The following is a 17,097-nucleotide window of genomic DNA, read 5'->3' on the forward strand; positions in this document are numbered from 1 at the left end:
AATATTTAAATGTTACCATCATGCAAACTGTTATATAGGCTTAGTTTCCCAGAGTTTAAAGTGTGATGGTGTGAGTTACTAAAAAGAAAATGAATCCTGGAGTTCAGGCCGTAAAAAAGAGGGAGAGGAAAAGAATAAAATATATGTGTGTGATTTAGGCTTTCTTTTCCTGTCAACACAACACTACTAAAGTCAGGCCCTTTAGAAAAAGAAAGGAGAGAGAGAGAGATAGACAAAGAAGTATATCCAAATAAAGTATCTCATCATTTTGAGCAATCCTTAAAAAGCTTTTACCAAAAAACATGTTTTAGGAATAGGGTCATACCTAAGTAAAGAGGAGGAATTTAATTATCAATACCTGGTTAAGAATTCCTTGCTGTTCTAAACTAAAAATGAATGAAATGAAAGCGACTCATTGCAAGCTTATCTATTACTGGTAATTATAAGTTTGCTTTCGTGATTTAGCTTTTGAGGATATAAAGTTAGGAAGCTTTGAAATCTATCATTTGTAGTGGTGATCCATGCGTTTAAGGAAAAGCTTATTCTCATGTATATAAACTATATTCAACTAGTCGTAACATTGGCTTTGGGTATTTTTTTTTCCTGATTACTATGTCTTTCTATGCCAATTATTCTATTTTTACACAGTTTTAGGAAAAGGGAGTCAAATATTGTTACCTAAAATGTAGCTGTAATATATATGAGATAATGTGCAACATGGCTTACCTGAGCCTTTACAATAATTTTTTTAATTTCTTGACATACTAATCATAAGGTAATTTTGACATTAAAATATTTAAATACAGTATTGCATGGCATTTTAAATTTACTTCATCACATGACACATTTGATATGAAAGTTATCTTCTAGAGATTATATTGGGACAAATGAAATACCCCCCCACACCCTTTGGAATCTAGCTGGTAAGAACATTTATTTAATATGAATTTTTAAATGTAGTTTGGAAGTAAAAATGCGAGTGGACTAATCTATGAGTCCATTGAAAATGGGCAGACATATTAATATGAGTTCAAAATGTGTAATCACAGAGGAGCGGATATTAGAAAAGTAACAGCACGTCATCCTTTTTATAGAAAGTTTAGGCCCAGGGCAGCATCAATCAAGAATAGAACTGACTTTTACTTAGAATACCTAATGTTAGCAGAAACGATACTCTCAGAATAAAGGACTATGAAGTGGCAAAACAATAGCCATTGAGGGAATAGATTCACCGGAGACATGAAATAAGAATTCAAAGCAGTGTTTTACTATAATATCTGAAAATGTGAAAAATATAAATAGGAAGGTTGCTACAACTCAACTGATGCATGGCCCTAATAGAAAACAAGACATTGAGTATAGTTCATAATAAAGTCGTTCTCACTTTTAAAGGGTCTAAGTATTATGCCAAGTTCAAGTCATTTTATTATGGGAAGTCTGCCTCGTTCAAGTTACTTGCTAAATGGTGTCCAAAGACCCTGATATACTTACCTGCAGGCTCCCCATGGGATCCTAGAGCTGTGAAGATGGGTCTGTAAATGCCTTTCATTCATCCATTTACTCAGTCAACATTTATAGATCCTCCCATGCTAGGTAATATAAGGATGCAAAGTTGGATCAGATACATATGACTTAAAGAACTTACATTCTATTAAGGGATAAAAGGCTCCTACCCAAGTGACTTCATTAAGAGATAAAAGGAGATTGCCGTTAGAGAAGCACAAACACAGTGAAAGAAGAGTTCAAAGAATAGGTGGCTTTTATCTCGAGAGGACTGTGTGAAAGGAATAACATTTGAGCTGTATCGTCAAGGATGCATGGAATTTGATCATGTAGAAACAGAAGAAAATTCCAGGAGAAGAAAACAAGAGCAAAGGAAGTAAGAAATTACAAGTGTTTCATAAAACAGCTTTACCTGTGTACAAAAAACCCTGGGAAACAGGGAAAAAGTAGTAATAGAAATTCGAATCCATTTCTGTCTTATACTAAAAGGATAGATTATTATTTGAAAAATAAATTTAAAAAAGAAGTGTGCGCTCTGTGAAATGCGGTGCAGATGTTACTAATGCTAATGAGGAGGGAAAGCACCGTCTTTTTGGAGTCTGACAGACCTGGGTTTGGATCTCAGCTCAGCTTGTCAATAGTGTGTGAAGTGGGCGTATCCCTCAAAGCCTCTGAGATTTCAGCATTTTCATTTGTACGGTAATACATTGCAGAGTCACTGTGAGCCTAGAGATAATGATATAATATGCCTGGAACATAATTGGTGTCAGAAAATGGTAGCTAATGATATAATTTTGTGTCAATTAGGATCGTTTTGATTACAAGTCAAGAAAGGAACTCAAACTGATTTAAGCCAAAGTGACCTTTTCAGTTTATGTCGCTGGAAAGTCTAAGTGTAGAGCTGAGCTTCTGGCACAGTTAGGGTCAGTGTTGGTACAGTCTGAATGTTTGTGTCTCCCCAAATTCATATGTTGAAATCCTAGCCCCCAGTGTGATGGTCTTAGGAGGTAAGGCCTTTTGGAGGTGATCAGGTCATGAGGACAGGGCCCTCATAAATGGGATTAGTGCTTTATAAAAGATTAGTACCCCAGAAAGCTCCCTTGCCACTCCTACCATTTGAGAGACAGTGAGAAGACAGCGACTATAAGCCAGGAAGTGGGCCCTCATCAGATGCTGAATTTGCCAGTGTCTTCGTCTTTGACTTCCCAGCCTCCAGAACTGTGAGAAATAAATTTTTGCTGTTTAAGTGCCCCCCCATCTATGATATTTTGTTATAGCAGCTTGTGCAGACAAAAACAAGTATCATTATGGTACATGCACTCCCTCTCTTTCCTCATCTTTGTCAGTTCCTTTCCCTTCTGTTGGCTCCATTCTCATTCATGCCCTTCCCGTGTGAAGGCAAAAATGGCATTGATGGCTCTAAGATGACAACCTCATAGATTAGCAATTCTGGCAGAGAAAGGTCCCCCTTTCTCAACAGCTAACGTCAGTTTGCTAGTGATGCTGCTCACTGGCCTTGCTTGGGTCACAAGCTCAATCTGGAACCTGTCAGCACAGCCCCCTTGCTGGGGTCATTTCAATGGCCAATCCTGGGTGGCAAACCCTGTGGAGGTAGAGATTTGGGTCAGCCCCTGAAACCACATGGAATAAGAACTAGAAAACAAAGTATATCAAAGAAGGTTTAGGCTGAAAAAGACATGCCCACTACAGGTAGTGACTCAGCCACTGACTTACAGCTGACTCACTGGCCTGTCATCTCTTCAATGGAATTTAAGCAGAGTATAGAAGTTTGACTGCCTTCAGATGCAACTAACATAAAACCTGGCTTAAATAATGAGGAAATGTATTACTTAATACCAATGGAAAGTTTCCAAGTGGAGAAGACCTCAGAGTTCTTTGATTTATTGGCTGAAAGATGTCACTGAAGGCCCAAGTTCCTTCATTCCTCTCTTCTGCCATCTTGGTGAGGCTTTCTTCCTCAAGCAGCAAGATGCCTGCAGTAGTTCCAGGCCTTACATTCAGACCAAGCAATGTCCAAAAGCAGAAAAGGAATCATCCCTTCTGTCTCTCTGTTAGAAGCAAGGACATATTTCCTAGAATAAGCACCACCACCGCCACCACCACACTGCTCCCCGCCCTCCTGCAGCAAACTTCTCTTACATCTCATTGGCCAGAATTTTGGTACATACGCATTTCTAAACCAATTCTTGACCTGGATTAGGATACTCATCAAAAATGGAATGACAAATGGGAGAGGGGGGAAAAGATGGCAGAGGAGTAGGGGACCCTATTCCAACCAATCCCTGGTATTGAGCTGGATTTATACCAGATCACTCTGAACACCCACGAAATCAGCCTGTGATGTAAGAAGATAGATCTGAATCTCTACAAACAGAATATCGCAGGCAGTTTGTTTCTAGGTATGAAGTGGGGAGCCGTGCTTCCCCGGGCAGATATGGGAGGATAAACAGCAGCAGGAGGGAGCCTGGGCGTGGGGATCCTACACCGCCCACTCTGGGGACAGGGCACAGACTTGCAGAACTATAGCGGCAGGGAAGGACTTTAAGGCAGTCCCCCAGAAGGAAACCCAGAGTGGTGGGGCTGCGCGTGCAAACTGGGGGCAGCTGGCAGTTTTAGAAGCACAAAGGGCAGAGACGAGCCCCAGGTGGAGGCGAGGACTAGGAGCACTGCTGAGGGTTGCACAACCCAGGATGCTACGGTTTATAGCAGCACAGACAGAAACAGAGATAATGTGGCCTGGAGAGCTCACTGAAGAACAGACTGTGATCTCTCTGCTCTGAGGCAGAGGGTTGGAAATGGTCTCTTCTGCTCTGACTCTCGGAAGACATGTGGAAAGCCACCAGTGAAAGCCGCCAGAGAACAAAAGCCCCCCAAAACCGGTTTTCACTGAGCCCATCCCCACCAGAGGGGGCAGGGCAACTCCACCCAAACACGGTTGCCTGAGTACCAGCGTGGCAGGCCCCTCCCCCAGAAGACAGGCTGGGAAAACAGGAGGCCAGCAACCCTAGGGTCCCTAGAAAACAGGTGCATCTTGCTTGGGTTATGGTCAATAATTTGGACTCTATACATTCCCTCAACCACCCCTCAACAGAATGACTAGGAGGAACCCCCAAAATAGGAAAGACTCAGAGACTATGACTTATGCCACAGATTTACAAATGGATTCAGATATAACCAAGATGTCGGAGATGGAATTCAGACTAGCAATTGTGAAGACAATAGCTAGAATGGAGAAATCAATTAATAGCAACATAGAGTCTCTAAGGGCAGAAATGAAAGCTGAATTGGCAGAACTTAAAAATGCTATCAATGAGATCCAATCTAATCTAGATAATCTAACAACTAGGGTAAGTGAGGCAGAAGAATGAATTAGTGACCTAGCAGACCAAATAACAGATAAAAAGGGAAAAGAGGAGGCCAGGGAAAAACAACTCAGAATCTGGAATCTGAGATGAAAATAGAATCAGAGAAATAAGTGACACCATGAAACGTTCCACTGTCAGAATTATTGGAATCCCTGAGGGGGTGGAGAGAGAGAAAGGACTAGAAGATATATTTGAGCAAATCATAGCTGAGAACTTCCCTAATCGGGGGAATGAAACAAACATTCGCGTCCTAGAGGCAGAGAGGACCCCTCCCAAGATCAAGGAAAACAGGCCAACACCCCGGCAGGTAATAGTAAAACTCGCAAATCTTAGAACCAAGGAAACCATCCTAAGGGCAGTTAGCGGAAGAGATTCCTTATATGCAGAGGGAGGAACATCAGAATCCTATCCACAGAGACCTGGCAAGCCAGAAAGGCCTGGCAAGACATATTCAGGGTACTAAACGAGAGAACATGTAGCCAAGAATACTTTATCCGGCAAGGCTGTCATTTAGAATGGATGGAGAGGTGCAGAGCTTCCAAGACCAGCAGGAACTGAAAGAATATGTGACCACTAAGCCAGCCCTGCAAGAAATATTAAGGAGGGTTCGATCAAAGGAGAAAGACCCCAAGAGTAATATAGAAATTTACAAGGACAATCTATAAAAACAAGGTCTTCACAGGCAACATGATGACAATTAATTCATATCTTTCAATAATCACTCTCAACGTGAACAGCCTAAATGCTCCCATAAAACGGCACAGGGTTGCAGATTGGATAAAAAGACAGGACCCATCCATATGCTGTCTACAAGAGACTCATTTTGAACCTAAAGATACATCCAGACTGAAAGTGAAGGGATAGAGATCCATCTTCCATTCTAACGGACCTCAAAAGAATGCTGGGGTAGCAATTCTTATATCAGACAAATTAGATTTTAAACTAAACACTGTAGTTAGAGACACAAAAGGACACTATATTATTCTTAAAGGGTCTATCCAATAAGAAGATCAAATAATTATAAATATCTACACCCCCAACATGGGAGCAACGATCTACATAAGCCAACTGTTAACCAAAATAAAGAGTCATATTGATAACAATAGGTTAATTGTAGGAGGCCTCAATACTCCACTCTCAGCAATAGACAGATCATCTAAGCAGAAAATCAACAAAGAAACAAGAGCTTTGAGTGACACACTGGACCAGATGGACTTCAGAGATATATACAGAACATTCCACCCTAAAACAACAGAATACTCATTCTTCTTGAGCACACATGGAAATTTCTCCAGACTAGACCACATACTGGGTCACAAATAAGGTCTCAACTGATACCAAAAGACTGAGATTATTCCCTGCATATTCTCAGACCATAATGTTTTAAAACTGGAACTCAATCACAAGAAAAAATTTGGAACAAATTCAAACACTTGGAAGCTAAAGACCACTCTGCTCAAGAATGTTTGGGTCAACCAGGAAATCAAAGAAGAACTTAAACAATTCATGGAAACCAATGAGAACAAAAACACATCGGTCCAAAACCTATGGGATACTGCAGAGGCGGTCCTAAGGGGGAAATGCATAGCCATCTAAGCCTCACTCAAAAAAATAGAAAAATCCCGATTCCACCAACTAACTCTACACCTTAAAGAACTAGAGAAAAAGCAACAAACGCTGCCTAAGCCATGCATTAGAAGAGAAATAATTAAGATGAGAGCAGAGATCAATGAATTAGAAACCAAACACACAGTAGATCAGATCAACGAAACTAGAAGCTGATTCTCTGAAAGAATTAGTAAGATCGCTAAACCACTGGCCAGACTTACCCAAAAGAAAACAGAAAGGACCCAAATTACTAAAATTATGAGTGAAAGGGGAGAGATCACGACTAACACCAAGGAACTAGAAACAATTATTAGAAATTATTATCAACAACTATATGCCAATAAATTAGGCAACCTGGAAGAAAGGGATGCCTTCCTGGAAACCTATAAACTGCCAAGACTGAAACAGGAAGAAACCGAAAACCTGAATAGGCCAATAACCAGTAACAACATTGAAGCAGTGATCAAAAGCCTCCCCAAAAACAAGAGTCCAGAGCCTGACTCCGTGGGGAATTCTACCAAACATTCAAAGAAGAAATAATACCTATTCTCCTGAAGCTGTTTCAAAAAATAGAAACGGAAGGAAAGTTTCCAGACTCATTCTATGAGGCCAGCATTACGTTAATCCCCAAACCAGGCAAAGACCCCATCAAAAAGGAGAAGACTCCACCCCCAAATTACTAGAACTCATACAGCAATTCAGTGATGTGGCAGGATACAAAATCAATGCACAGACATCAGTTGCTTTCTTATACACTAACAATGCATCTGTAGAAAGAGAAATTAGAGGAACGATTCCATTTACAATAGCACCAAAAACCATAAGATACCTCGGAATACACCTAACCGAAGAGGTAAAGGATCTATACTCTAGGAACTACAGAACACTCATGACAGAAATTGAAGAAGACAGAAAAAGATGGAAAAACATTCCATGCTCATGGATCGGAAGAATAAACATTGCTAAAATGTCTATGCTACCCAGAGCAATCTATACCTCCAACGCCATCCCGATCAAAATTCCAATGACAGTTTTCAAAGTGCTGGGACAAACAATCCTAAAACTTGTATGGAATCAGAAAAGACCCCGAATCGCCAAGGAAATGTTGAAAAAGAAAAACAAAGCTGGGGGCAACACGTTGCCTGATTTCAAGCTCTATTACAATGCAGTGGTCACCAAGACAGCATGGTACTGGCACAAAAACAGACATATAGACCAATGGAACAGAATGGAGAGCCCAGATATGGACCCTCAACTCTATGGTCCAATAATCTTCGACAAAGTAGGAAAAAATATGCAACGGAAAAAAGACAGTCTCTTCAATAAATGGTGCTGGGAAAACTGGACAGCCACATGCAGAGGAATGAAACTCGACTACTCTCTAAGACCATACACAAAGATAAACTCAAAATGGATGAAAGACCTCAGTGTGAAACAGGAATCCATCAAAATCCTAGAGGAGAACACAGGCAGTAACCTCTTTGACATCAGCCACAGCAACTTCTTTCAAGATACATCTCCAAAGGCTAGTGAAACAAAAGCAGAAATGAACTTGTGGGACTTTGTCAAGTTAAAAAGCTTCTGCACAGCAAAGGAAACAGTCAACAAAACAAAGAGGCAACCCACAGAATGGGACAAGATAATTGCAAATGACACTACAGATAAAGGGCTGGTATCCAAGATCTATAAAGAACTTCTCAAACTCAGCACCCAGAAAACAAATAATCAAGTCAAAAAATGGGCAGAAGACATGAACAGACACTTCTCCAAAGAAGACATACAAATGGCTAACAGACACATGAGAAAATGTTCATCATCATTAGCCATCAGGGAAATTCAAATCAAAACCACACTGAGATGCCACCTTACACCAGTGAGAATGGCAAAAATTGACAAGGCAAGAAACAACAAATGTTGGAGAGGTTGTGGAGAAAGGGGCACCCTCTTACACTGTTGGTGGGAATGCAAGTTGGTACAGCCACTTTGGAAAACAGTGTGGAGGTGCCTCAGAAAATTAAAAATAGAGCTACCCTATGACCCAGCAGTTGCACTCCTGGGTATTCACCCCAAAGACACAGATGTAGTGAAAAGAAGGGCCATATGCACCCCAACGTTCATAGCAGCAATGTCCGCAATAGCCAAACCGTGGAAAGAGCCGAGATGCCCTTCAACAGATGAATGGATAAAGAAGATGTGGTCCATATACACAATGGAATATTACTCAGCCATCAGAAAGGATGAATACCCAACTTTTACATCAACATGGATGGGACTGGAGGAGATGATGCTAAGTGAAATAAGTCAAGCAGAGAAAGTCAATTATCATATGGTTTCCCTTATCTGTGGAACATAAGGAACAGCATGGAGGACATTAGGAGAAGGAAGGGAAAAGTGAAGGGGGGGAAATTGGAGGGGGAGATGAACCATGAGAGACTATGGACTCTGAGAAACAAACTGAGGATTTTAGAGGGGAGGGGGGTGGGGGGATGGGTTAGCCTGGTGATGGGTATTAAAGAGGGCACGTACTGCATGGAGCACTGGGTGTTATACAAAAACAATTTATCATGGATCATTACATCAAAACTAATGATGTGTGGTGACTAACATAACATAATAAAATAAAATACATTTTTTAAAAAGTTAAATAAATTAATATAAAAAAATTGGTCTTTATCTTTCACACATTGGAGCAGCTATTCCCATGGCTGGTGACCCATAATCTCAGTGTCACAATCATCTCTGTGAAACCTCTTCCAATTGTTCATTTTCCTCTCTTTTGATAAATCTGTACCTAGCTATTTAGACGTTGCATTAGGGTTTTTCAGGGAAACAGAACCAATAGAATGTGTGCCTATATACATATTTTAGGCAGTGACTAATTTTTCATCTTATTCCTTGCCAAAAAGTATTCTTCCCATTATTTAAAGTAAATCTCTATTATTGTGTAAGAGTGGAAAAGATAGAAAAGTATAAGGGGAAAATACCATCACCCAAAATGGTGACTAATTAAAAATAACAACAACAACAACAAAAATCTTTGTATTTTGGGAAATTTCAAACACATACAAAAGTAAAAAAGGACAGTATAGTGATTGTCCATGTCCCCATCACCCAGATTCCTTAATACCAATCCCTGGACAATCATAGGAAAGAGATTTATTTTAAAGACATGGCTCATGTGATTATGGAGGCAGGCAAGTCCAAATCTGTAGTAAGGGCCCCCAGGCCTGAAGCCCAGGAGAGCCATGGGGCAGATGAAGTCTGAAGGCAGTCTGCCTGGAGAACTCCCTCTGCTCTGGGAGGTTAATCTTTTTGTTCTATTTAGGCCTTCAACTGATTATATGAGGCCTACCTACGTTATGGAAGAGCAATCTCCTTACTCAATGTTCACCAATTTGAATGTTAATCTCATCCAAAAACATGCTTTTAAATTGACACAGAAATTTAACCATCACAGATTAATATAGGCCTATATCTATTTCTACATTTATGTCTCTCTAAATAGATATACAGATATATCTTTTGCTCTCCCTCTTTCTCTCTTACTTTCATCAAACAGACCTAAATCCAAGTCACAGCCCCGAAATTATGTGTGACTTATGGCATCTTATTCAACCACCATAAGGGTCAATATCCTCATTTATACAATAAAGATATCACATGTATTCCTTAGGGTCAAACAGCAAGAGTGTTCAGGGTGGAAATCCAGTCCTCTTGAGTTCTGAAAAATGGCATCTCTTTTATTCTGCTCAACAATGTGAAAACGCTCTTGATAAGAATTTTTGACACAATGAAAGTGAAATGTGTTATCTCTTTCTTCCTTGATGCCTGCCTAAAATGGAACATGTGAATTGACCTATGAAAAAAAGTATGTCAGTTGGAAGCAGAGCACACTTATGAGAGAGAGCACACGGGGCTCCAGATCCTACTATCAAAATCAGATGTTGACTTTCTAAATATTAAAGATGAATTTTGCTATTGAATCAATATTAAAGCAGGTGAGACACCAGAATGAGGTCTCTTCCATCAAGCGCTCACATTTTATGTTTAGTCTAAATAGTATTTGATCCTTCCTGCCCAAACCTTTGGACTCAGCAAATGAAAGAGGTGTACCAAGGCTTAGTAACTCCAAATCTGACCTTTTAACATCTTTTTTTTTTAAAGATTTTATTTATTTATTTGACAGAGAGAGACACAGCGAGAGAGGGAACACAAGCAGGGGGAGTGGGAGAGGGAGAAGCCGGCTTCCTGCAGCGCAGGGAGCCCGATGTGGGGCTCAATCCCAGGACCCCACGATCAAGACCTGAGCTGAAGGCAGATGCTTAACGACTGAGCCACCCAGGCGCCCCTGACCTTTTAACATATTGATGTAAAAAGACCACAGAGGTGAGTCAAATAGAGACTTTTAACTCAAATTCACACTCAAGAAAGCCAGAATAATGCCTCCCTGTGAGTTGTAAAGGGAAAATATTGAATCCATACTTCGCATGTTTGCTTGCATAAGACCAATCAGTCTAAGCACGTTTTTCAGTAATGTGTCTTTTTTTTTTCTTAAATAACCTGTTAATTTGGGTCTTCCATCAACTTCAACCCTGACAAAACACAGAAATTAGATTTTTGCTACATTGGCAGGATATAAACAAGTTGCTTTAACATGGCAATTAGCTGTTTTGTTTTTCCTTTCTTTTTTTTACTGCTCTTGAAGGGTTTCAAGTTTAAGTTGTCTTTGCCCTGTGTGAAAAGGGGAACTGGCTTTGATTATGGCTCTGGGTTTGTTTTTCCAGAAGACTTAAAAGAAAAGGGATTTGTATCTATAGACAAAATGTTTTTTTAAAAGCAGGCAGGAAGTAGAAGTTTTCTTCCAGGCAAGAAAATATTTCCTCTTACCTGGGTAGGGTGGGAGGAGGGGAGAAGTGAAAAGCAGCAATGCCCTAGAGGAGAGACTGTGAGAACTTTCTAGGTAGGAGGCTTCTTGGGCTCCTGCACCCCAGGTAAGGTATATGAAGCCATAAAGGAAACCCTGAGGGGCTCACAAATGGGGAGGGAGGGAGTCATCATCCTTGGCACCACTTCATTCCCGCAAGCATGGCCTCGCAGGCATGGGCAATCTATGCCCAGGGACCTCGTCCCTTTCAATGCTGTGTCATCACTAGCACTGCTACAGAGGCTGCAAACCAGGACTGACACGTGTCCGTGTCCCTAGACTTCACAAGACCATACTCTGAGAGGGCAGTCTCCCTCTCAACATCTCAGGGCACCCCCACACAACAACAAAAGAGTTTAGATGGCGCAACTCCAGAGCCTCTGAGCCAGGACAGAGATTAACGATGCCTCCACTAGACAACTTATTTAGGAATTTATTTTGGTCCCTTGTAAATAAGCGTATTTGTTTAATGAAACTTCTTGGGCAGGACTTTGTAAAAAACTGGAAACTTCTTTGCTATACTTCCCTCACAGGAAATACTTTAGTGATTATTCTCACTGAACCCCTAAATATAACATTGCAATATTGAATACCCAGAGTCCCAGAAAGAATGAATCACTGATTTTGCCCTTAGAATTTTTTTTTTTTAAATAATGAATACAGCTTCTGCCTTTTACCTCCTCAGTTCTCTCTGTTCAATGAGGAAGAAACTCCGACTGTGGGAAGTGGATCTCCTGAACTGTTACAGATTATAAATCAGTGTCACTATTTTGGTGATTTCCAAGAGAGATGACTATAGGAAACTGCATCAAGCTATAGAAGACAGAACTGGCTGTCTGAGTTTATTTCGGACACAATGGCTCACAGTCCTAACATAGTTGCTTCTTTGACCAGTTCCTAATGGAAAGGCAGCCAAGGGTCCTCCTTGTCACTAACGGGTTACCCAGAGACAAGAGTTACACTCATCTAACCCTCTAACTCGGGTAGAGGTATTTTCAGATAATATCACAGATTCTGTTCCATGTTCTCCTCTCCTTGAGGAATACAATACATTTCCTCCTCCTTTGGAAATGACACATAATTAGCATCCCTACTGAACTCAAAAGAGCTGGCAAGTGCTTATACTTACCCTCTCCACGTCTCCATCGCCCACCTATACCATCCCCTATATACCTATACACATTCACATACACCATCATGCTTTCAGAAAAACCATGAAGAATTTAGGATTTTCCTATTTTCTGATAAGGCCAGAGTTAAAAGTTCCAGAAAGTTTTTCTTGATTTGAATTCTTTGAGTCTTGCAAATATGTCAAAAAAAAAAAAAAAAATCACCGTGTATGCAAAAGGTTTGCTATGGTTTAGAATTTGATATGAATAATGCAGGTATCATGAATTTCCTTTAAATCTTGAGGTGAGCTTTTCCAAATATCCTAAGTCCTGCCACCACCACCTTTCCATTTTCTGTAAAGAACACGGTGCACTTTTCCTGCCCCGGCCACAATGACCGGCTGGCGCATTAAACCAACAGATAGCTGCAGGCAATTGACTAAAGACATGTTCCTCCCCCCAATTTATTGATCCCACGGTAATATAGCCACATTTATCTTACTTCTTGGAAATTGCGCTTGCTAAGTTTACTTGTGACCTAGCAGAGTCAATCCAAGGAGCATATTTTGGTTCTTACTTTACTTGACCATCTCTCTTGCCCTCTTTTCTCCTTCTTCTTATTTGACATACTCTCCCTCATAGGGTTATGACTTCCCAATCTGTATTTCCAGTTCCAACAGCTTTCTAAATATCTCTATTTGGGGGGCCTGGAGGCATTTCCAATTCAACATGGTCTAACCATATTGGAATATTTTTCAGCCCTCTCTCCTTATAAACCTGCTCTTCTTGAATTCCCTACCTTCCTTGGTGATTGGTGCCCTCCACATGTCCCTTGGTGGGATGAGAATGGCTGCAAAAGGGGAGAAGGATCCCCGAGCCAGGCCAGAGCCTGGAAGAGAAGTTTATTGGGGCCAAGGTAGACACCTAAGTCAGGGATGTGTACACAGCTAATAGCCAAGTTGGAAGTGAACTCTGGACCAAAGGGACTATGATTGGATGCCAGAACCAGAAGGACCCAAAGCCAGAAGTGTGAGTGCCAGAGAGAATGAAAGCAAGACGGAAAATCTGAGGAAACTGCTTAAAAAGGCACAGTAGACTGAGACAGGCCATTATGTACTAGAATAGTGTGCAAGCGGGGAAAGGACAGTCAGTGCTTTACAAAATACTTTCACACTTCTATTCCTTTAAAGCAACAGCTCTGTTACAGAGATGAGGAGTTGAGTAGCATACCTGAGGCCACATGCTTGGAAAGCAAGGAATCCTGGCTTTAAAGCCAGGCCACTGACTCTAGGTCCTACATCTGCCTGCACATGCACTCCATCCAAGTTGAGGACAGCTCCAGTGGAGGCGGCAACAAGAGCAAGTGCTAAAAATGATGTTGATATTTCAACCACAGTTGTACCTCTTGTTGTAACGTTCTTACTTTCTACTCTCTCCCACCTCTACCTGTGACCCTGAGGCCAAGAGAAGACAAAGGTTGCCTTCTGGAGGTTCTTGCTATTTACCAGTAACACTTACTTGCGTGGAAAGCCACCAAAAAGGAATAGAAAGGAGAGTTGATATATCATTACTTGGAAGGCTAAGACTGATTCATTTTGCCCTGGGCTCACTACTTTCATGATTCAGGTTTTGAGGAAAAATCCCTAATTGAAAACCACAAGTGTCCAGCACTGATGCCGATCATCATAGAGTAAGACAGAATTTTCTTTTGTCTTTCAATTGCTTCTTAAAAATGGTCAACTTTGTGATGAGGTGTGCTTCTTGGCAATTCAGTACCTTTTGGAACATGATGGGCTGTGACTCCAGAATACAGTATTTGCAAAATGGGGGTTTAAAAAACAAAAATTCACTGAAGTACCAATTTCATAAATCAAATTACAAATTGTGTACAGAGTAATTATCAATATTTTCCCTAATGGATGCTCAGAAGGCATGCACAGTCTCACAGTTGTACTCCATTTCACAAATTACAATAATTTATGGTGTACAGTGTGCTTATAAGGACAGTGATCTTTAGAAGAACGGGCCATTATGCTGACTAGATTGTTTAAATTGCAAGAGTGTGGGATGACTCTAGGTAATGGACAATTCTGACTTGATATTTTTTCTTGTTTTTGGAGGAAAATTGGGCTGGTAAGCAAATGTTTAAAGTTCAATTATATTTCTCTCATATGCAAAATATACCTTAAAATTATTTTTGCTTTTTTTAAATGTAAATTTTAAATTTTTAAAAAATGTAAATACAGAACCAATAGAAAGTAAAAACAATGGCAAAATGAACCATATACAATAATGCCACTACCCTTATACAACAATTGTTATCATTTTTGTGTGTGTATTCCCTTCCACTGTTTTTTTCATACATATATCTTTTACACAGTGATAATATACAATTCCATTGAGTAGACATATCATAGCTTATTAAGTAATTTTCTTGTTTGACATTTAGATTCCTTCTGATTTTCCATTATAAACATTGGCTTTTTAAAATGCTTAATGGATAGGGGCACCCGGTGGGCTCGGTCAGTAGAGCATGCAACTCTTGATATTAGGGTTATGAGTTCAATCAAGCCTCACGTTGGGCTTGGAGATTGCTTTAAAAAAAAGAGTCTGTAAAATGCTTGATGGATATAGAATACGATTGTTATTATCTTCCCACGGTGGAGAAAGGTGTCACCCATATATATCCCAAACAACTATAAGCCCAAATTCACTTAAGAATCCTTTTTAGTTGTATTTATTGACCTCCTCTGGCCTCCAATTTGGTCAAATAGATGTTTCCACCACTGATTGTCATTAAGCCTGAAATGGCTCTGCTCCAAAAGACCTAGGGTCCTTTATTAAGTGTTACAAAAAATCGCTAACACCTGCAACTGTAATATAATACATCCCCATTTGTCCCTCTAATTGCTCAATAAAATGATAGATCATATTTCTAAAACCCAAATGTTTATCTCAGTATAGCTCAGTGGTGATGAGCCTGGGTTTTGAAGTCAAGCTGACCTAGGGTTCAAGCTCTGATTCTACTCCTTATTGCTGTGGACAGGGAGCTACCTTGTTCACCTCCGGGAACATAATCACATTATAGTCTATATGAATGGCATCCCCTGAATAGGACAGTGTAGCCACTTACCTACACCAGTGGTAATATACTCATGGAATTATATGAAATAGCTGGACAGGCTTTGAGTAAATTATTTAATCTCTGAAACTAAGCTTTCAAATTTGTAAAACTGGGGAGTGATAATGGCGCCTAATTTATCAAGCTTTGTGCAGATTACAGGGGAGAATATTGTAGTAAAGGCTTTAGCATAGTACCTGGATGTGGTAAGACCTCAATATGGTAACTCTTATTACAGTTTTCCCAAAGATGTACACTTTTCAAAAAAGAACTTAGAAAGATTAGGGTTTTTTTTTTTCCATGCTTTTCCATTTTTGGAAATGGAATTTCCAAAATTCCACAATTTTGCTCTACCTTTGCTCTTGATTACTACCTCAGTCTACTCAGAATGGAAGAATAGCATGAAAAAGAATTGAATAGAATAACCATCTGCTTATTTTTCCATTCCTGAGCCTGAAAGCTGATCTAATTTTATCTTAAACCAAAGTTTAAGAAACTATCTCTGAACTAAACTGGTTGTAAACCAAAGCCTCTTGAGAAATCAGCTATAGGAATCTCTTTTCACTTGGATGGGATTCAGTGGCGCCACAAGCTACACCAGGGACTCCTTAACTAAACTGAAGGAGCAGGAGTAGTTGAGGACTAAGTCTAGATAGAGCTGGAAGACATGCAGGAATGACCAGGTTCAGAATGCTGCCAGAGGAGTCTGAAAGGCAGCCATATTTAAGAATAGTCAGAGAAAAAGAGGATGAATGCAATCATGAGTCTATGGAAAAATCATTCACAAATCTAATAAACACAACTGAATGCCACTATGTGCTAATTCTTGGGGATAAAGATGGGAAGGAATGCGAGAGATAATAATATCACTTATTCCCGTTCTACTTTTGTTTGTATACTGGGCATAGGATGGGGGTAGACTGAGTCAGAGTAAAGAGTATCACTAGAATAGACATGACACTAAGGTCCCAGTTCAATCACACGTTGTGGAGCCACTCAGATGCTTTCTAAGGAAGTTCTAGATCTCCAAAACTATCTATCTTAATTCCTCTAGTGGCTTACAGGTTGGGAGGGAAGGAAAACCACTGAGGTCAATGGACATGTCTTCTTCTGCTGTCTCCTATCCCAACCCTCCAGGGACTGGGAACAGATCCAACTATTTAAGGACTAGCCAGAGGAACTAAGGGTGAGAAAGGGGGCACGTAAAAGAGTTGTCCAATTGCATGCAGCCTAACCTCCGCTGACTTCCTCAAGGAACAGACTATAGTGAAGCAGACTGGACTTTTGGGGTTGTGAATCGACAGAATGTTCAAGAAGGGAAAAAGAATCTGGGAGTGGACAATATGCTGCAAATTAAGAGATTTCTTGGACCTGAACTCTTCTCCACAGGATGACAGTTTAATCACACTGATTCTTCAGCACAAAATGTAGTTTTGTCAGATAGAT

At 40.3% G+C, this 17,097-nt stretch overlaps 2 pseudogenes; one reads left to right on the forward strand and one right to left on the reverse strand.

Annotated features, from left to right (window-relative positions):
- LOC113927906 overlaps nt 1-12,567 on the reverse strand; it is a 57,001-nt pseudogene extending 44,434 nt beyond the window's left edge.
- Nucleotides 12,568-12,923: 356 nt separating this feature from the next.
- Nucleotides 12,924-17,097, forward strand: part of LOC113927907 — a 32,646-nt pseudogene continuing 28,472 nt past the window's right edge.

The sequence above is a fragment of the Zalophus californianus genome, chromosome 7 (assembly GCF_009762305.2).
Source record: "Zalophus californianus isolate mZalCal1 chromosome 7, mZalCal1.pri.v2, whole genome shotgun sequence".
Classification (NCBI taxonomy): domain Eukaryota; kingdom Metazoa; phylum Chordata; class Mammalia; order Carnivora; family Otariidae; genus Zalophus; species Zalophus californianus.